The sequence below is a fragment of the Octopus bimaculoides genome, chromosome 5 (assembly GCF_046866305.1).
Source record: "Octopus bimaculoides isolate indiv1 chromosome 5, ASM4686630v1, whole genome shotgun sequence".
NCBI classification, from domain to species: Eukaryota; Metazoa; Mollusca; class Cephalopoda; order Octopoda; family Octopodidae; genus Octopus; species Octopus bimaculoides.
Genome location: NC_142932.1, coordinates 114,742,865 through 114,765,800, shown reverse-complemented (window position 1 = coordinate 114,765,800; position 22,936 = coordinate 114,742,865). Strand labels below are relative to the sequence as shown.

At 38.3% G+C, this 22,936-nt stretch overlaps 5 non-coding genes across 5 annotated transcripts; 2 read left to right on the top strand and 3 right to left on the bottom strand.

Moving 5' to 3' along the window:
* The first annotated feature begins 7,456 nt into the window (after positions 1-7,456).
* Positions 7,457-7,529, top strand: Trnaa-agc (transfer RNA alanine (anticodon AGC)). The gene has a single exon. It is a non-coding gene; the product is annotated as a tRNA-Ala (tRNA).
* Positions 7,530-8,257: 728 nt separating this feature from the next.
* On the bottom strand, positions 8,258-8,330 carry Trnaa-agc (transfer RNA alanine (anticodon AGC)). The gene has a single exon. It is a non-coding gene; the product is annotated as a tRNA-Ala (tRNA).
* A 7,256-nt stretch (positions 8,331-15,586) lies between these two features.
* Trnaq-cug (transfer RNA glutamine (anticodon CUG)) lies at positions 15,587-15,658 on the bottom strand. The gene has a single exon. It is a non-coding gene; the product is annotated as a tRNA-Gln (tRNA).
* Positions 15,659-20,565: 4,907 nt separating this feature from the next.
* Positions 20,566-20,637, bottom strand: Trnaq-uug (transfer RNA glutamine (anticodon UUG)). Its single transcript has one exon. It is a non-coding gene; the product is annotated as a tRNA-Gln (tRNA).
* A 347-nt stretch (positions 20,638-20,984) lies between these two features.
* Trnaq-uug (transfer RNA glutamine (anticodon UUG)) lies at positions 20,985-21,056 on the top strand. Its single transcript has one exon. It is a non-coding gene; the product is annotated as a tRNA-Gln (tRNA).
* Positions 21,057-22,936: the final 1,880 nt, after the last annotated feature.

The following is a 22,936-nucleotide window of genomic DNA, read 5'->3' as shown; positions in this document are numbered from 1 at the left end:
TATTTACCACACAGCCACTCCTGCGCCTCTGGTACTTCGTCTGCCGCTACGTTCTGTGTTCGAATTCCGCCGAGGTCGACTTTGCCTTTCATCCTTTCGGAGGTCGATGAAATAAGTACCAGTTATGTATTGGGGTCGATGTAATCGACTATCTCTTCCTCCAAATTTTCAAGCCTTGTGCCTACAGTAGAAAAGGTTATCCGACAACAGTACACTTCATACTGACAGGGTAACCAAAGGTGGAATGAGAGTACATGGGACAGCTTGATACATTCGCACTCATTTTTTTTAATTAAAACACACAAAGAAAAGAATGATTGCTTTTTTATAGTTTCCAGGAAAAAAAAAAGATTTGCAGAACTTTGCATTTTCTATGAACCTTTCATTGTCGCATGGACATTTTTTCAACAAACAGATAGATAGATCAATCGATAGATAGATAGATAGATAGATAGATACATTTCTTTTATTAGCCACACAGGGCTCAACGAAGATGGGACAAATACAATGTAGAGCTTTTCTTTTTGGGAGGGGGAAGGAAGGAAAAAAAAAAAAAAAAAAAAAAAAAAATTGGTGGTGTCGATCAAAAGGGATCGTAGGAAGGGAAAAAGGGGCAGTTCGATCAAAAGGGATCGAAAAAGAAAAAAAAAGAAAAGGAAAGGCCGATCAATAGGGATCGTGTATCACACAGTAATGTTCTCGTGTAAAAAGAGGGGAGGACAGTTTAGGTTTAGCCGTGGAAGGAAAAGCCCACGGAAAAGACCACGGTAACCTTGGTCAATATTCTCATTGAAGAAACTATAACAGTAAGTGACTCTCTTTTGCCTTTTTGTTTTATTTTTTTTCTTGTTCATAGGGTTATGCTCAAGATGGCTCCGTCGTTCACACGTGCCATCCTTGCTACATTCACCCATCTTTTTTTGAAGCATTCACTAGACAAGACTTCCCTTTCTACTCTCAACTTCCTCTTCAGGTGATACTTGAAGAAGTTGATGAGAGATTGCCCAGAGAGGAAAGTCTTTGTCTCTAGACCTTTCAGACGCGTCCACCATACACATTCTTTCGCCATAGCCACAAGTACGATGAAAATAGCTCTTCCTTCCCGTTTAAAGGAAGGAGGCGCGACAATATTCACGATAGACTCGGCTGATAGACCGACTCGTCCCACACGCGATAGCAGTTGTTCGACGTAAGCCCACAGCTCGGAAATGGTGGGACACTGTACGAGTGCGTGCAGAACGGTTTCGTCGCTCTGCCGGCATCTCGGACAGGTCGGCCCCGTGTTTCTCGAGCCATGCCTGTAGAGCTTATCCCGAACGGGTAGTGCTTCTCGATAGCACTGCCAGGCCAGGGATCTCTGGAAGTTGTCCATAGGTCCCGGCCCGAAGGTCGTCTTAAACAGGCGGGTCAGGTATTCCTCGTCGACGCCCAGGTTCGCCCCGAGATCGTCGTCGTACCTTCCCTCCACTAATCCACTATAGAATGCGTTAGTTGTGATGCAGTCGCTCAAGGTTGACCCGGGTTGTTGGAGTTGCCGAAGAGCAGCGCGACACTCGCGGTGCCATTCGCCCTTCCTCGGCCTCTTCTTGATCCATGACTGCAGTTCGGTCATGGAGACGAGCTGCGGGAAAGCGCGCCGCACAAACGGTGACCACACCTGTTCACCGCTGTCTACGTAGAGCCGGAGATGTCGCAGTCTCAGCGCGTGTCTGCGCATCATCAACCACGGCATGCCCAGTCCTCCTTTTAACGGGTGTTGGCAGCAAACGGATCGCCTAACCATCGGAACGCTTCCTTTCCACAAGAAGCGGAAGAGGATGCGCTCCAGTTTGGTGATGGTAGGGTCGGGACAAGGAACGACGGTCAGGCGGTAGTAGATGACGGACGCGATGTACGTGTTCGCCACCTCCGCCCGACCTTTCAGGGAAAGCTTCCTCTCGGCCCATTGCCGGGCTAGAGTGGCCACCCTTCTCGTTATCTCGTCCCAGTTCTTCTCCGTTTGGAGGTCTGGACCAAACCAGACCCCGAGCATCTCAACCGGACCGTCAGTCCAACGTCCCACGACGGAGGCGCTACTTGACGGCATGGGGTTGCTTCTCCAGGTGCCGAGCCGCAAGCCCACTGACTTATCCCGGTTAATTTTCGCTCCCGTTACCGCTTCGTAGTCTCTCAGTGTCTCGCCGACAAGCTCGATGTGCTTTTGGCTAGACACTATGACGGTGACGTCGTCCGCGTATGCCGACACGCTCGTCCCGCATCCCAACTCTCGCGGGATGCCCCTCAGCGTCGCCAGCTTCCGCAGTAGTGGCTCGAGAGTCAACACGTACAGAAGCGACGAGAGGGGGCATCCCTGACGGACCGAACGTGCAATGTCGAAGGGTCTTGATAGATGCCCATTGACGCGAACTACCGAACGGATGCCTCTGTACAAGGCAGCCATCCAGCCGCGGAAAATGGGACCGAAGCCGGCTGCTATGAGGACAGCCTCCAAGTATTGATGGTCTACCCTATCGAAAGCTTTCGATTGATCTAAATTGATCAGGGCCCCACCCATGCCAGGTTCCTTAACTACCCTCTCTATGATGTAGCGCATCAGATGGAGGTTGTCATGGATGCTCCTGCCCGGCACCGCGCACGTTTGCGCCTTGCCGATCAGTTTCTCGATGACAAGCGCCAACCGCTTGGCTAACACCTTGGCCAAAATTTTCAAGTCTGCATTGAGCAGAGTGATGGGCCTAAAGTTATCTATGACGTCCCCCTTGTTTGGATCTTTCTTCAGCAGCGTTACGGCTCCTCGACTCACAAAACCGGGAATGCTCCCGTTTTGCTGCCAGTTGCAGTACACCGCCACCAAGACGTCTCCAAACAAGTCTGGCTTACAGTTGTAAAGCTCGTAGGGCAGACCATCCAAACCCGGAGATTTGTCCCTCGAGCATCCCGCCATCGCGTCCCTCACTTCCGCCGCCGTGATGGCACCTTCGCAGCACTCCGCCTCTCTTGCCGAGAGTCGTGGCAGGCTGTGCAGGTAGGCACTGAAGTCCACCCTGCGTTCTCGCTCGCCATTCGTCCCAAACAGTCGAGCAAAGTGCCGCTGAAAGGCCTCACACATTTTGCTTGGCTCGAGCAGTTCGCGCCCCTGTTCGTCCACCAGAGACCGAATGGTGGCTTTGTTGCCCTGTTGCGCCTCCGCCACCCGGGCCTCTCGTGCGGCTCCAACACCTTCGTTTCTTAGAGCACGCATCCTAGCCCTGACAACGCACCCTTCGTGTTTGGCGTTGAAGTGTTGGTCAAGGGCCAACCTCGCCGCCAAAACGTCGGATGCGATGCCACTTCTAATTGCCTCTTCTAGCTTCTTAACTAGTTCACCCTCTACTCTGTTTCTGTCTATGGCTAGTGCTTTGCTATACCTAACCGCTTCTGCTTTTATTGCTCTCTTGAGGGCAAACCACCATTTGTTATTGATGATGGCTCCTGTCAAAGCCCTCTTTACTAACGTGCTAATCCGGTCTCTGAAAACTGGTCTCGACGGGAAAGACGCGTTTAGTTTCCAGTAACCGGAGCCCTGCCTATGTGTCTTATCTAAGTCTAGCGTACACGTCACAAGTTTGTGATCCGTGTAGCTGACTATGTGAAATTGTGGACACCCTATGCTATCTCTATCTACTCTCCTACACAGTATTCTATCTAGATACGATCTCGACGACCCGATGCGGTTTGTCCATGTCCACATTGGCGCATTCGGGTAATCGAGTCGGTACCTGTCAGACAGTTGAAAGCGTCTGAGCAGGTCTTTGAGGCATTTGCATCCCCGTCTATTCCTATCTCTGCCAACATAGTCTAGATGCGTGTCCAAGGTAGCATTCCAATCCCCCACTAAAAGTAAAGGACGAGACGTTCCTAGGAATACTTCTAGACGTCGAAAGAAATCCGGCCTACCTGTTAAAGGTGGTGCGTATACTGATATGAGTCGAAAAGCACACCCATCGCTGCCATCGACATCCAGAACAACCAATCTACCCTCCGGGTCTATGAATACTGTCTTTACTTCGAGATCCAGACTCTTGCGAAAGAGTACCGCCGTGCCACTACCGCCCATTCTCGGCAGACAGGGAGAAAAATAAATGTTAAACTGTCTGCCAAACATGGACGATAGGGCCCGCGTATCATGGAGTCTGGTCTCGCTTATGGCTATGATTTCTAGTTTATGTGACTTTATGTCATTTAGGAGGTACCCTTGTTTCCAAGGGGACCCCAAGCCACGCGCATTTACACAACCAATCTTGAGCATCATTTTGATTTGAGTGTTAAAGTTTTATAAAGAGAGTCACTTACCGTTTGAGAGTTTTTGTGTCTCCTCCTTCGGGTTTTCTTCGAGGAGATCACTATATAGTTTTTTCGCCAGGTATTTTTGGCATTTGCCAACTGCCTTTGGAAAAATAGATTTTAGTGTGTGGTGCAGGGTTGGTGTTATGTGTAGTATTTTGATGTGTTCTGGCGGTGTTGTGTATGGGTGGTTGCTGGTTTTTATGTCTTCGTTTGTTATGTTTGTTTTTGTGTTGATGTATTCCATCAACTCTGAGTTTTTTGTGTTGATGGCAGTGAGCATTGTGTGTGTACTTGCTTTTGGGGTTTTGTTGCTTGTGTTGTAGTTGTGTGTGCTTGTGTTGGTGTCTGGAGTGTTTTCGGGAGTTGTGTATCTCCCTGCTTTGTTTGTGTTTGCTTTTCTTTTCTTGCTCCTCTTCCTCCTTCCTTTCTGGGCTATTTGCCATTCCTCATTACTTTCATCTTCCGACGAAGGTTCTGAGGAATCGGAAGGGGGTAGGGGCAAATTGTGAGCGTCTGTGTGTGCTTGTGTGAGTGGTTGTGTTGCTGTTTTTGTTGGTGCTGATGGCTTGTTATTTGTGTGAGGTGTGTGTGATGTGGGGGAGGGGGAAACAGTCTTGGAATTTTCTTTCTTTTCCCCTGCTTCCTCACTTGTTGTTTTTGCAGATGCTGTTGTCTTCTCAGTTGCCAGTGTTGCTTGTGTTTCTCTTGTTTTGATTGTTGATGGTGGTGTTGGTAGTAGGGTTTTTTTTTCGGGTTTTGGTGGTTGCCCTTGTTGCTTTTTTTGGTTGGCGGCGGTTGGGCAACTGTCCTTGAGGTGTGCCTCGCTGCCGCATACATAACAACGTGGCCGCCTTCCTTCCACCACTACATATAACTTGTGGTCCTTTGCCAGTTGGATGTGTGTGGGGATCTTTTGGCACTCCTCTTCAGTGATATGGAGGAGGACTTCGACTTTTTTTCCCCCTTCCCAGTTTTTCTCCTCTGCAGTAGCAATTTCTAATATATTTGCCTCCTCCATTTCGAGGCATATAGAACCTACTATCCACTGGGTTTCCACTTGTGAAGGGACATTCTTTACTGTCACCTTCGTCACTCTCTGTTCAAGATAACTCGGTATCATCACCAAGTCATCTGTGTGGAGAGAGAGTGTTGAAAATTCCTTCGCTAACTGTTCGCTCTTAAAGCGTACTAGGACCGTGGCAAATTTTCGTCCCCAAGTAACATGACTTTGAAAGGGCCATATCGGTTTGAGACAAATCTCAATTTTTTGGGTGGAGAAACTCTCCGGTCGCTTCGTTTTCTTGTTGATAAGTCTGTATGATATGTGCTTCTTGTTTGTATTTTCAATAATTGCTTTTGGTATGTGTATTTGTACAGTGTCACCTTCTTTCGTGAGAAGGGATTTTGTGTCATTGATTTGTTTTTGGGTGAATGTTAATATTGTTCTTTTTTCTTTCGTTGCATCGGCAAAATTTGTTTTTGTGATGCTGGCAGATATGTTGTTTGTGGCGTTTGTGGTGTTGTTTATCTTGTTCGTCTTGTAGTTGTTGATGGTGGTATTGACAGTGGTGTTGGTACTGCCAGGTTCAAAGGTGGTGGTAGTGGCGGCAGAGTTTGTCGAAGTAGTGGTGGTGTTGGTGTTGAAGGTCGGTGTCCTGTTGTTGTTGCTGTTGTTATTGTCACTGGTAGTAGCAGTGGTGAGGACAGTGGTCGTGTTAGCAAGGACATTTGTGTCGTTGTCGTTGTTGTTGCTGTTGTTGTTGTTGTCTTTGTCGTTGTTGTTGTTGTTGTCACTGGTGACGGTGGCAGGCAAGACTGCTGTAGCAGCAGAGTTTGTACACGTGATGGTGGTAGTGGTGGTGGTTGAGGCAGCAGCAGTTGACTCAGAATCATTGCTCTTCTTCATCACTTGTCTGCGTTCATGCGGAACGGCATTAAGTGTTTTCGCCTCTGGCATTAGGAGCGGGAAGTCGGCCTCGTTGAAAACCTTAGCCATATTCGTTTTAAAGAATATGGCTAGGAACGAGGAAGATATGTTTGAATTTTTGGAAATAAGGCTCTAAATAGAGCTATTTCCGATTTGAAAAATATATGTTCACGAAGTATTTTGTGTTATACACAACTTATACAAAATTTTAAAACAAAATAGGTCTTTTAAGAGGTGAAAAATGCAACTTACATGGGAGCCGATGTGTCTACCGTCCGTCCATGATGATAGATAGATAGATAGATAGATAGATAGATAGATAGATAGATAGATAGATAGATAGATTGATTGATTGATTGATTGATTGATTGATTGACTGATACTCTTTCAATACTGTCTATGTGGATTTTCATCTAAAAAAAATTAAATGTTTAAGAAAAATATACAATTTCATCCTACAATTTTCAAAATAACTGGTATTTCCACAAGTACTTCATGTTGAACTAAATGTCAATTTAAATGTGGTTTCGGGTTCAATCTTATGGAGGCACTTTGAGCAAGGGGTAAGTGTCTCTTACAAGAGCACCAGGCCGACCAATGCATTTTATAGATGGAAACTTTGTAAAAGCCCATTGTGTGTGTGTGTGTGTGCGTGTGTGTGTGTGTGTGTGTGTGTGTGTGTGTGTGTTTACTTGTGTGTGTGTGTGTGTCTTAGTGTTTAACCTTGCCACTGCTTGACAACCGGTGTTGACTTGTTTATGTTCTCGTAACCTAGCGGTTCGGCAAAAGAAATCAGGAGCGCAAGTATCAGATTTTAAAATATGCCCTGGGACCGATTTGTTCGAGCAAATGCTTTAATGTGATGCCCCAGCTTGGCCGCAATTCAATGATAGGATTAAGTAAAAAAAAGAAAAGATAAAAGAGATTCACCCATTAGTTTCCAGTATTACTATTAATAATAATCCTTTTTACTACAGGCAAAAAGACCCGAAAGTTCTGGTAGACTAATCGATTTCATCGACCCAGTTAATAACTGGTACTTATTTTATTGACCCGAAAAGACTGATAGGCAAAGTCGACCTCGGCGACATGTCAACATAGAACGTAGAACCAGAAAAACTGCCACTAAACATTCTGTCCGGGACGGTATCGAGTCTGCAAGCTTAAATTTATTACTATTATTAATGACTGTAACATGCGAATGGGGAATTAGCTCAGATGGTAGAGCGCTCGCTTAGCATGCGAGAGGTACCGGGATCGATGCCCGGATTCTCCAGTGACTGGTTGTTTAAGCTGGATCGTTCTTTTTATTACTTTTATATGTATTACTAGTTTATTTGTGCGTGTGTGTGTGTGCGCGAATGTTCTTATTCAGCGAGATATATGTTTGTATGTGTGATAGAACCAAGTAGAGAAGTAGGGGCCGAAACCGGACGTGGTTCCTCCTGATGATGTCTTCAGCTAACTGGATCCTAATCCACCAAGGGAAGGTATGTCGGAAGAAAGTAATTCAACAACGCGGGTTGATGAACCGTAAGACGTGTGGCCAGAACCTCCTGGAAAATAACCATAGCGAGGGACATTCCACAGTTGAATTAGAACAGTCACAAACAGTGAAAGAAGACATGCACCCAACACCAGAGCTGAAGATACCTCCGAAAGCGGGTGGCCCCGTCACGTCAAAACGGTAGAGGAGTAGGAGCCGAAACCGGACGTGGTTCCTCCTGATGATGTCTTGAGCTAACTGGATCCTATAAAGGAACTGTTGTGGTAGCAGACAACGAAACATGGTTGAAATTCCTTCCGTATATTAACCAGTGTTTACATTACAACTGGCCACCTTTGTTGATATTTTGTTTCACTATAAACAATACAGAAAAACAAAAACTCAACGACCATGACCAATTGCAATACACTTGTCGATAGATATACGGATAAATTAGAAAGGAAATAGAAAACGACATTACTCTTTTAATGTTAAAAGATTGAACTAAAATTAATTATTGGAGAATCCGGGCATCGATCCCGGTACCTCTCGCATGCTAAGCGAGCGCTCTACCATCTGAGCTAATTCCCCAAGTCGACTTTTATCACTCAAAATTACTATATAAACGTTTTACTGTTTTTTTTTTGTTTTTTTTTTCAAATGGATTGATTTTTAGTATGATGAAAGGTAAATAAATTAAATCAAACAGACTAATTTCAGTTTGCATTTCTTACTTAAATCACCGACGGAGAATTAGAACAACCTCGTGTGTATTTTGTTAACTTATATAAATGCAGAAAGCTCGTGCTGTATCAGCAGCCGTCTACGGAGTAACATAATACAAAGACGATACTGTAAAAGGCGGGCTGCCTTCTTAGCGTTCGTGAACGGTTTGAATTTCACCTCTCTCTCTCTCTCTCTCTCTCTCTCTCTCTCTCTCCCTTCCTCTTTGCCTTTTCTTTTTTTTCCTGCCTTCAACTGTAGTCTCTTATTCTCTCTACTACATCATCTCTCACTCTTTCGCCTCCCGCTTTCCATTTACTCCTCCCTCTCATTTTGCTTTATCTACTCTTTCCTTCTCATTTTTTTTTCACTCTCTATATCTCTCTCGCACACCTTCCCTCTCTCTTTCTCTCCTTCTTTACTCCCCTCCCTTCTCTCTACTCCCCTCCCTCGCATTTATCAACTCTTACCTCTCACTTTCTTTATCTTTCTATTTACCTGTTTGTCTACCTACCTATTTATCTATCTATCTATCAGTCTGTCTATCTATCTATCTGTCTGTTTGTCTATCTACCTGTCTGTCTATCAGTCTGTCTTTTTCTATCTATCTATGTATTTGTTTGTCTGTCTGTCTGTTTGTCTGTCTGCCTATCTGTCTATCCATTTGTCTGTCTATCAGTCCGTCTTTTTCTATCTATCTATCTATCTATCTATCTATCTATCTATCTATCTATCTATCTATCTATTTGTCTATCAGTCTGTCTTTTTCGGTCTATATATATGTATACATGCATATATATATATAAAATATATAACCAAGTTTCAAGAACTCATCGATGAAAATCCACTATCACATATCGAAAAATTAACAATTATCTTTATCTTATGATATTTACTTTGTTTTATATTATACTCATTTATTGTGCTTTTAATTGTTAATTTTTCTATATGTGATAGTGGATTTTCATCGATGAGTTCTTGAAAGTTGGTTATTTCTCCTAAAACTATATATTTTATATATATTTTATCTATAAAGCTCAATTTAATTTTAATTTTTTATAAATTGATTTTAATTTTAATTTTTTATAAATTGATTTTAACCTGTAATTTTGGATTTTGTCCCTAATATTATTATTATATGTATATATATATATATATATATATATATATATATATATATATAACTATTTATCTGCCGCTATGTCTACCAAAACAAAAACGCTATTATCGTGGGGCCGATTTGCTAATGTTGTGTCGTCTGTTGGCGTCGCCATCGTTGTTGTTGTTGTTTGACTCCCACCCAAACAACATAATCCATTGAACTCTTCTTTCCCATTGTCCGATGTGTCCTTCAAGATATTACAGTCTCGCTTTAAGTATACTGTGCTTTTCTTTCTGGCAGACGACACGTTGTTAAGGTTGATTCCTCTCTGGTGTTTCCTTCTTGCAAAATTCAGTTTTAGTGAATATATTTCGACATTACCTTCACTATCGGGAAGGCTTTTTGCATTTCTGTCAACACTAAACGTATTCAACTGTTTGGACGCATACCACCCACCATATATATATATACATATATATATATATAAATTTAAGGAATGGAGAAAACGTATGTTATAATTGCATACTTTATTCCTTCATACGTTTCAAAGGATTACAACCTGTGATCCATAGGGATCTTTGATATTAAAATTGTAAACTTCTCTTCAGGGAAAGCATGGGAATCATCTTAAACGTAAGACATTATGACCGCGGTCATAATGTCTTACGTTTAAGATGATTCCCATGCTTTCCCTGATGAGAAGGTTACAATTTTAATATCACAGATCCCTATGGATCACACAGGTTGTAATCCTTTGAAACATATGTAGGAATAAAGTATGCAATTATAACATGCGTTTTCTCCATTCCTTAAATTTTTAAATATACTCAAATACCCAAAATTTCAAGGAGTTCCTGCCTTAAAAACAGGAACTACACCACAGTTATTTTGTGTTCCTTGCTACATTGGTTTCTATTAACCCATTTATTCTATCCGAAGAATTTTTCTTCATTAAGATAGAAGAAATACACATAATCATATATATATATATATATAAACAGAAAATAGAGAAAACTTTTGATCAACAAACACATTGGCTACCATTTGTTATTATTTTTTTATACAAAACTTAAGTTTTGTATAATATGCTCGCATATCCATGCCCAAGGTTAACATAGGTAATTTATACCGGTAGTAGTAACGGATATTCTTATCCCTTAGACGGTTATTCCAACCGCTAGCTCTACTTACCTCTCTCTCTCTCTCTCTCTCTATATATATATATATATATATATATATATATATATATATATATATATATATATATATATATATATGTATGTATAATCATAAATATACAGGGATTAGCATCCGTTAGAGTAAAAATTTGTAGTTTGGAATCAGTAGTTCTTTGACTGCTATTTCTGAATTCTCAGTATGTTGGAGAAGCAGGCTTCTGCTAATCCCTGTATATTTATGATTATAAATGGTTTTACCGATAAAGGTTTTTTCATACTGAGCTACCCGGCAAAATTGTTAATTATTAATTTTATTACTAATTGACGATTCCCTGTCCTATATATCTATATATATGTATAGATAGATAGATAGATAGATAGATACATACATACATACATACATACATACATACATACAAACATACATACATACATACGTATATATATATACAAGAGAAGAAAAACAAAATGGAGACTGGGAAGTTAATAATTGTTTATTTATCGCAAATTAATCATCATTCCTTACAGCTGTTTCAATTAATACTTAGTAAATATTAAGTGAATGTTAAATTTATATGAGCTGAGCATATCTTCAGAAGGAAAAAATAATATACCCTTGGATGTTATATATGTGTTTATGGATTCATTATAGTAGACTGCGTTGCAACGCATGCATCTGACTTTGTCCAGGATAGACCAACACACTTGAATGTCACTCCTTTTCTAGAAATTATCCCTTTATGAAATACCCAATTAAATAGTTTCAATATAAAAATTTTTAATTAACTTAATTTAATTTCTCTAATCGAACTAATTGTATAGTTAACTCTTCTTAGTGTCTTATAATCAACAAGATGGCGTTAACTTTCAATAACAAAATGTTGTGTTTTATTTTTTTTAAATAGGCCCCTGTTATACACTCACAGTTAATACAAATCTTTCAAAAATATCGTGTGTATAATTTTTTTTTTCTTCTCCACTTTCCCAATAAGTATTTTATCCAGAACATTAAATGCAATGCAATAAATATAGTTATATTATTTATCTCTATTCAATATAGTTGTTATGTCTTAATATACTTCAACGAAGTAGTTTTTCTTAATTTTCGTTCATTATCCACACAAGACAGTAAGAGCAGAGTAATAAATCTCGTATTTTCACAGATATTTCAAAATAGATATCGGAATAAAAATATGAATATTAACTTCTCTTATGATCTAAGTAACAATTTATATATTCATTATTGATATGTGTCTCGTTTATCGATCTATGTGGGTACTTTTGCTATAACGAAATCTATATATTATGTTACATTCAATGTGCGTATGAATCTGATGTTATAGAATATTTCCTTTAACAGAATTACGTGTGTACAATATGGCTAATGAGTATGATTACTGATTAGTACAGCATGCACATAGATACATATAGATATATTGGATCGGCGAATCTCGAAGCAGATAAAGCTACACATAATAGTGTATAAATAATTATTTCTTTATTGCCCACAGGGGGCTAAACATAGAGGGGACAAACAAGTACAACAAACGGATTAAGTCGATTACACCGACCCCAGTGCATAACTGGTACTTATTTAATCGACCCCGAAAGGATGAAAGGCAAAGTCGACCTCGGTGGCATTTGAACTCAGAACGTAATGGTTGACGAAATACCGCTAAGCATTTCGTCCGCCGTGTTAATGTTTCTTATTTCTTTACTGCTCATAAGAGGCTAGACACAGAGGAGACAAACAAGGACAGAGAAACGGATTAAGTCGATTATATCGACCCCAGTACGTAACTGGTACTTATTTAATCGACCCTGAAAGGATGAAGGACAAAGTCGACCTCGGCGGAATTTGAACTCAGAACGTAACAGCAGACGAAATACTGCTAAGCATTTCGTCCGGCGTGTTAATGTTTCTGCCAGCTCGCCGCCTTAATAGTGTATAAATAATGGATACAAAAACCTATGGATAGAAAATGTCGAAGGCTACTCATGGAACTCGAACCGGCATTCTTTGTATGTACACATAACAGGCACTCTGCCATTGGACCAAAGAACTTCTTCGAATTTCTCCATTCGTTTTTTATGAAGGTAAATACGCGCGCGTGTGTATGTGTGTGTGTGTGTGCATGCATGCGTGCGTAACGCAGGTCCAGCAGACGCTACTCTTCCTGTGTGGAGGCGCAATGGCCCAATGGTTAGGGCAGCAGACTCGCGGTCGTAGGTTCGCGGTTTCGATTCCCAGACCAGACCTAAAGCTCCATGAGGCTCCAGCAGAGGATGGTGGCGAACCCTGCTGTACTCTTTCACCACAACTTTCTCTTACTCTTTCTTCCTGTTTCTGTTGTACCTGTATTTCAAAGGGCCAGCCTTGTCACACTCTGTGTCACGCTGAATCTCCCCGAGAGCTACGTTAAGGGTACACGTGTCTGTGGAGTGCTCAGCCACTTGCACGTTAATTTCACGAGCAGGCTGTTCCGTTGATCGGATCAAGTGGAACCCTCGCCGTCACAACCGACGGAGTGCCAATCAGTCACTCTTCCTGTTATTGCTGTTGTTGCCCTCTAACGGAATATGTACCCAAGCATTGCTTATCATTTGTATGATGCCTGTTTCTCCTCCAAGTTTCTGCTTAGGTAGGCCAAATCCTGTCTCCTTTGGGTTGCATGACAGCAGTTGTATTCTCAGAGTACCTGCACAGTATTCCTTCTCCAACTCTGAAGATGTTGATCTTCTCACTTTTGTGTACGCATGGAATGTACTCATTTCTTTCTTCACTGTTCAGCAGGTGTTGTCTGAATGGATACAATGTAAAGTTTTGCATAATTTTACTGTTCTGCTTACAGACTGCATTTGTTATGTGCGTGCTGGTTGGTTGCTTTCTGGTATGTATGTATGTATGTATGTATGTATGTATGTATGTATATACGTATGGACGTATGTATGTATGTATGTATGTATGTATGTATGTATGCATGTATGTATGTATGTGTGCATGTAAATACGTATGGACGTATGTATGTATGTATGTGTGTGTGTATGTATGTATGTATGTTTGAGTGTATGTACGTATGTATGTATGTATGTATGTATGTATGTATGTATGCTTGACTGTATGTATGTGTGTGTGTGTGTGTGTGTGTGTGTGTGTGTGTGTGAAGGTAAGATCTGAGGATCGAGGTATAGGACGATAGCGAGCTTCAAGCAGGCTGTAGAAGATATGGAAAACAAAACAACTTTCAGGAACAATAGCGTTTTATTGGAGCAGAAGGGTGTGAATTTTTCCCCCAGCGAAATACGATAAGCTGAAAAAAAAAAGGTTATTTTATAGTTCATTGTTAGCAACTGTGGTTGCTGTATATGCGAATATTTTTCAAAAATTAGGGAATTGACGCAGGAGTGCCTGTGTGCTAAGTAGCTTGCCGCAGACTGAATCGCTGGCGGGATGTGTGCCACCAGCAGAAAATGCTCCGTCGGTGGGAAGTAGGACACTGCCGGAGCAGCTTGAGGCCCCTTCCCGTGAGGAGGGGGAGTTTCTCCTCCTTTATCACTGGAGAGGGCCTGTAAAAGAATTCTTCGACGGACTGTGCGACCGAGAACGTAATAACTCGGATTGCACAGCCAGTCCAGTATGGCCGCCGCAGGTGATTGCGGAGGTTGTACAATGTGAGTTTTGTCAAAGGTCATGGAAGAAATTCACATTCCTCTTCATGGGGCCCGACTTGTCGGTGCAGAGTTGTCTGCAAGCGGCAAGTCAACTTGCTTGGGGGCACCGATGAAGTAGATTAAATTGAACCTTGTAATATTAATTGTGTTTATTATTGAACTTATTGAACAATGTTTTCCAGGGGTTACCGGTCGGCGGGCGCCGGTGCCCCTCCCACTTTTATTTCATATTTTTGTTCTTACTTTCATCTCATTAATGTCTGTGTCCAGCCCGCAGCTACTTTATGCCTGTCTGTCTGTCCTTGTTTGTCCCCTCTTTGTAAGGCCTAAATGGCCAATCGAAATGAAATAAAGTAGCTTACTTACCAACCACATAGTTCCGGGTTCACTTGTGCAAGTATCTTCTACTATAGCCTGGGGCCGGCCAAAGCCTTGTGAGTGGATTTGGTAGACGGAAGCCGAAAGAAGCCCATCGTATATATGTATACGTGTGTGTTCGTGTGTGTGTGTGTGTGTGTGTGTGTGTGTGTGTGTGTGTGTGCGTGTGTGCGTGCGTGTGTATGTGTATGTGTATCTGCGTTTGTTCCCACACCATCGCTTGACAACCGATTTTGATGTGTTTAAGTCCCCGTAACTTAGCAGTTCGGCAAAAAATTCGATAAAACAAATACTACGCTTACAAAGAATAAGTACTGGGGTCGACTAAAGATGGTGCTCCAGCATGGCCGCAGTCGAATGACTGAAAAACAAATAAAAAAAATAATAGCGCAGATTCCGCTAGTTATAAAACATATGTAGCATGAATTTTAGATATGTCTATATATATATATACACACACATAATCCCTCGACTATCACGGGTGTTATGTACCAAACCCCGCCTCGCCCCCGCGATAGGTGAAAATTTTATTATTTTTATAATTTTTACTGTTTTTATAATTTGTTATTATTTAAATTTTTATTATTTTTATAATTTTTACTATTTTTGTAATTTGTTATTATTTAAATTTTTATTTATATAATTTGTATATATTCATTTTATTATAAATGCAAAACGACACTACGGAGGAATCTTAAATAATAAACCGTGATAGGTGAACCGCGATTTGGCGAGAGATTACTGTATAGCAGATTAAAAAACTAAAAAAAAAAGTGTATATGCAAAAGAACATGAGGTCTCACCGAGACTTGAACTCGGATCACTGGATTCAGAGTCCAGAGTGCTAACCATTACACCATGAGACCTAAGGCGATATCGGCTGAAGATATAAGTAGAATATGCTGATTAACGCTGATTTAGCGGGCATCAGGTGCAAAACTACAAAGTGATTAGATTACCTGCTTAGCAGGTATATATGTCCATGTATAAATGCACGTGAATGTAAGTGTGTGTAAGTGTGTATTTGCGTGTGTATGTTTTTGTGTTAGTCCTTGCGTGACACGGTATTCGTTGATTACGTCACAGTGCACTAGCGGTTTGCAAAAATGACCGATTTCGTATATATATATATATATATATATATATATATATATATATATTTATATATATATATATATATATATATATATATACATATATATTTATATATATATATATATATATATATATATATATATTTATATATATATATATATATATATATATATATATATATATATATATATATATATATATTTATATATATATATATATATATATATATATATATATATATATATATATATATATATATATATATATATATATATATATATATATATATATATATTTATATATATATATATATATATATTTATATATATATATATATATTTATATATATATATATATATATATATATATATATATATATATATATATATATATATATATTTATATATATATATATATATATATATATATATATATATATATATATATATATATATATATATATATATATATACATTTATATACACACACATATATATTTATATATATATACTAGCAGAAATACCCAGCTTTGCCCGGGTTAAAGAGAATAATGAAATCTAAAAACGCCGTCTAGACTACGCAACCCTCAACTGTTAGTAGCTACGATACCATATTTCTACATTAATAACTCTCCAATCCATGCCAGCATGGAACATAGACATTAAGTGGAATGCCAGTCTCTCATCCAGGGGGGCCTTGAAATCAATGTTACCAGCTGGGGACTATGTGTGTCGTAGTGATAATAAAAAGACCCAAAGGATGTCTGCAACGAAATAATTTTACTCAACACTTTGCAAGTGAATCAGTGGAGGCAAAGATGCGTCTCATTTACTTGACAATTTATGCACCACATTGCAGAAATCACAATGAAAGTATATCTGAAAGGGTAGTCTTACACTGTTGTACCGTTGAATTACAAATAATGCTCATCTGTTATGTTCGGGTTAAAATTTCATCAACATCAAAAATATATGAATTTTCATGGGAGTTATGGCCGTTATACATAGAATATAATTTCCAAATTTCATAAAGATCCGTTCAGTACTTTTGACGTGGTTTTGGATAAGAAAACAAATGACTAATGTGTGTGTTTGTGTGCATGTGTTTGTGTGTGATGGGTGTATATATGTATAGATATCTGTATGCATGTATATATATGTATATATGTGTACATATTACATGTACATCTATATATATATATACATCTACACATGTGTATACATATACATGTGTGTTGTTTGTGTATGTTTGTATGTATGTATATATGAATATATATGTGTGTGTGAATGTATGTTTATATGTATATGTATATATATATATACGTGTTTGTGTGTGTGTGTGTGTGTTTGTGTGTGTATGTGTGCGTGCGTGTGTGTGTGTGTGTGTATCTTTCTGTTTGTGTTTGTCCCCTCCACCGCTTGACAACCGGCGTTACCTTGCGGTTCGGCAGAGAGCCCAATAGCATAAGTACAGGCTTAACAAAAAAAATAAGTACTGGGTTCAGTTCATTCGACTAAAAATGCTTGAAAGCGGTGCCCCAGCATGGCCGCAATCTAATGACTGAAAGAAATAAAAGATGTACGTATACTGAGGTCCGCTCGATTTTTAAAGCAAAAAAAAAAAGCTTCAGGTTTTAAGCACAAATCGAATTATTCAATCAATGATATACCGTTTCGTTCCAGCATTTTCTGCCATCTTGTGGGCAGATCGATTATTTCTTGCGCAAAGCATTTCGGCGATCTTACGTTACCAGTTCCAAAGCTGTCACTTAAACCACGGTAAAAGGGTTTTAGGGTTAGGGAATTCCGTCCCTAACCCTAACCCTAACCCTAACCCTGACACATCGGCCTTTTCCTTTTTACGGAAAAGGCCGATGTGATGTAAATTTGGGGAATATCTGCAACTATCATGGTCATATAACAGCCGTTGATGACGCTGTTAATTTTAATTGGCCGGATCGAAATCTTGAAAACCATTTATTGAAAATTCGTTCTGTAACGGCATCTTCTCTGTACACAAAGCAATGTCTTCCTGCAGCTTTCTGTCACTTTCTTACCTCTATAAAATGAAAAAGCATGAGGTGTCATCTGGTTCTCCATTTTCACTAAGTACAGCCTATCTCGTCGCAAGTTTGCGTCGAATACGTTGAAGTGTCAAGTATCTAATGAGTACGCATGCGCAAGGGACAAGCTGAAGTTTGCTGCTTTTTGGAGTACGTAAAGTGCCGACCAAACCGAATGGACCACAGCAGTAATTGTTTTCACCTCAATAGACGTCATTGATTAGTTGAAATTACCTAAATACGACAACTTTAACACAAAATAACTTCGAAAATAAAGAATTTTCTTAAAAACGCCAAGAGTGAATGATATTTTAAATGACACATTCTACCAGTATACGAAATTTGAAAGTGTTTAGTTACAAAAAATTATTTTTTCTATGTGCCGGCCAAAAGGAAAAGAACCGAATTTGGTTAGCTATCAGATAGCAATAAATAGAAGTAGAATATACCACATCCAAATATCATTTAGAAGGATTTCGAGAAATTCAGAGTATTAGACAAAAAACAAATGCGTATTGAGAAGACCACATCTTTAATTGTAGAATTCACCTTACAAAGCCAACAATTTTTTTCCGTTGTATTAACATCTTTAGATAAGGAAAATATCATTGAAATTAATATTTCCGAAAATACATGTTAATACAACGTTTTTAAGCTGATCCAAAATTAGTTCATTTTGGATCGCTTTGAAAACGTTAATACTGTACGTATTTTCAGATATATTAATTTCAATATTTTCTATACAACAGACACGATTGTCAGTTTTGTATGGTAAATTCAACAATTGAAAATGTGATTTTCTCTTTATTTTGGTTATATATATATACTCACATATACATACACACATACACGCGCGCAAACACACACAGACACAGACACATACATACGTATATATAAAAAATATATCGTAAATATCTTTTATGTTTTTTTTTTGTTTTGTTTTTTGTTTTTTTCAGTGACTGGACTGCCGCCATTTCCTTTCGAAGTACTCCCTTGAAGGATTCTATTCGAATACATCGACGTCGGTATCTTTTTTTTTTACCGAGTCGCTAAGTTACAAAACAAACTAAATTTAGTCACAAAGACACACACACACACATGCGACGGGCTTCTTTCAATTTCCGTTTACCAAATCCCGGAACCATGTGGTTGGGAAACAAAAACAAATCACACAGCCATACCTACGCCAATATATATATATATATATATATATATATACATATATATATATATATATATATATATATATATATATATATATATATATATATATATATATATATATATATATATATATATATATATATGTATATATATATATATATATATATATATATGTATATGTATATATGTGTATATATATATATGTATATATGTATATATATATATATATATGTTAATTCTCTAAATGAAGTATTAACAGTAACTGCACGATAAAGTGTAGTATATTGCCACTTAAGTGTGGCTGACACCTAGGGGTGGATGTTACTGTTGCTTTTAGCCCCAGGAGGACATCTCCTCCAGCTGGCTTATCGACACACGACTGTGTCCTGTTTGCCAAGGGAGTTATCCCTCTCACCACGGCCAGCAGCACGAACGTTCGTGCTGCTGGCCGTGGTGAGAGGGATAACTCCCTTGGCAAACAGGACACAGTCGTGTGTCGATAAGCCAGCTGGAGGAGATGTCCTCCTGGGGCTAAAAGCAACAGTAACATCCCCCCCTAGGGGTCAGCCACACTTAAGTGGCAATATACTACACTTTATATATATATATATATATATATATATATATATATATATATACATATATACATATATATATACATATATACATATATACATATATATATATATATATATATATATATATATATATACCTATATATATATATATATATACATATATATATACATATATACATATATACATATATATATATATATATATATATATATATATATATATACCTATATATATATATATATATACATATATATATATATATATATATATATATATATATATATATATATATATACATATATATATATATATATATACATATATATATATATATATATACATATATATATATATATATATATATATATATATATATATATATATACATATATATATATACATATATATATATACATATATATATATATACATATATATATATATATATATATATATATATATATATATATATATATATATATATATATATATATATATATATATATACATATATATATATATACATATATATATATATATATATATATATATATATATATATAATATGAGAAACGTCTTTTTCCATCCGTTTTTTCCACTTGTCCTGAAGAAGAGGTCTTCACCCTGAAATATAGAATAACAAGGTAAAAACTGCAATTTTGTTTTGTTCTCTTTTCTTTTAGTAGCTTGCTTTTTCGCATTGTTCTAGCTTTAAACAACAACCTTCTTCAAAGTTGTACCACACAATGCTTCACCCAAACTATCTCATATGCATACATGCAGTGAAGGAAAAACGTGCTCTCCAACGAAAGAAAGTATTAAAGATTTAAAAAGAAAAAAAAGCAAGTAGCTTGAATTTACAGAGAAATGCCAAGGTCTCACCGAGATTCGAACTCGGATCGCTGGATTCAAAGTCCAGAGTGCTAACCATTACACCATGAGACCTGCGCTTGGTAAGGGATTCAGTGAATGAAAATATGTGATAAAGATTTATGCAGAGAAGATTTATGCAGAATGCTGTCCCATTCATTTTCAACTTACTGATCAGATTTTTTTCCCATTCCATCACAGATTGATGCTAGCCACACTTGGAACTTCTGCTCAGTTCCCCCTAACCATCTTCACCAAAATGTCTAGGGTCATCCAGAGCCTGTTTTAGATCTAACTGGATTAGACGATTAAATATTAAACATTGGACTGTGAGATATTTGCAGCTGATGTTAAAATCAAAATTTAAACTCTGAATAAATATTTATCACATGTTTTTATTCATTGAATACTTTAGAAGCACAGGTCTCATGGTGTAATGGTTAGCACTCTGGGCTTTGAATCCAGTGATCCGAGTTCGAATCTCGGTGAGACCTCTGTAAATCCAAGTTGCTCGTCTTTTCTTTTTTAAATCGTTAATACTTTCTTTTGTAGGGGAGCACATTTTTCATTCACTGGTCAGTTGCTTTATTTAATTACTGAAGACTGCTTATTCGGATTCATTAGCAATCAGTTTATGGCATCAACTGACGTATTGTAATTCCCGTAAGTTACAGTATTCATGAGTTAAAAAGAAAATACAATGTTTACAATTGCGAGTGAGAGGTTTCAACCAACCATTATTTAGCTTTCTTCTATGTTGCCCACTTCATATCACAACACTACTATTCCTGTTCTTACGATATAAAATAGGTTATTGCCCCTTTAAATCGAACTATATTTAAAACATTAACGAGTGCTTAATACTGGTTTCAAATTTTGGCACGAGGTCAGCAATTTTAAGGGTGGGAAAAGTCGGTTACATCGACCCCAGTATTTAACTGTTACTTATTCTATCGACCCCTAGAAGGATGAAAGGTAAAGTCAACCTCGGCGAAATTTGAAGACGAGCGTTTAATGTTGCTGTTAGTAGACTCACAAGTTTGAGAAAGAGGATTCCGCAATTTCTTGCTGAGTAACTGCACAGATGATTTGTTTTTAGTGATCAAAATGTTTGTGCTGTGCATGAGCTCACTCCTTCCATTAAGTCGACGTTACCTGAACAGGTGCACGGTGAGCCACACGTCAGATGTCGACGTGAACGCAGAGCAATATGAAATGAAGAATACAACACACCTCCCGGTCTGTTGATCGGAACCAAAGTCTCGCGATCAAAGCATCCCTAACCGCTAAGCCACGCGCCTTCACGCGATTAATATACACACTTTACACTTACATAATCTAGGATTTACTTCCACTACACCTAACATAGCCAACCGCTAATCCAAGACGTTTCAAAGTGGTTAGGTGGAAACTAAGTTAAAGTCACAGATTTTACTGTACTAGTATGGAAGGAAGGTAACATTAATCGGTCACAGAATTAATTTAAGGAAGTACAGGGTGTCCACAAAGTCTGGGTACATGGGGATTAACACATACTTTAAGAAATTATTATTTCTTATATTTAATTGTTTATGTTATGATTTTATTTACTCCATGTACCCACATGGGGATTAACACATATTTTAAGAAATTATTTCTAATATTTAATTGTTTATGTTACGATTTTATTTACTCCCTGTACCCAGACTTTGTGGACACCCTGTAGAATGAATAATTGTTTGTACGAGGCAGCTTATTGCACAAACTTTTATCCACTTTTTAATGTCCAATTAACGCTACCCTCCCTACATACTGTTCTCGTATGTAGGAGAGATAGCATTAATCGACCACAGAATTAAGTTTGATAAGTAGGAGGACAATTGCATGTACGAGACAACTTAATGGGCGAATGTTTGCCTTTTAATTCTGTAAAACAGTATGTCATTGTGGACTCAATGTTATGTAAGCTGTTGATGTCGCTGCCATTTATTAAAACTATCTTCTTGTGGGCAGCATCCAACCGTTACACTGTGGTGCATCTGTTAAAAAGGTAACTGAACAATTATTTGTAACAGTTTATTGTGTAAATATCACGATTTACCGTTAATTCTACTGTTGTAAATAACGCAGACCATTATTCCAAGTATAAATTTTGGTTTTGACTTTATCGGGATATAACTCACAATTTAATACCATTTTTGGAATCGTTAATCAGTTATCAAATCTATGATTTTATCTCATAGATTCTATCATAGTCCAAACTACGGCCCATGAGGTCAGTTCATCCGGCTCGCCGCTGCATTGTACCTTCTGTGTAAGTACCTGCAATGAGACTTCGTTTGCTTCTGGTATGGCATCAGTGTTTGGAACAACTTATGTCAGTGAGCAAACATTT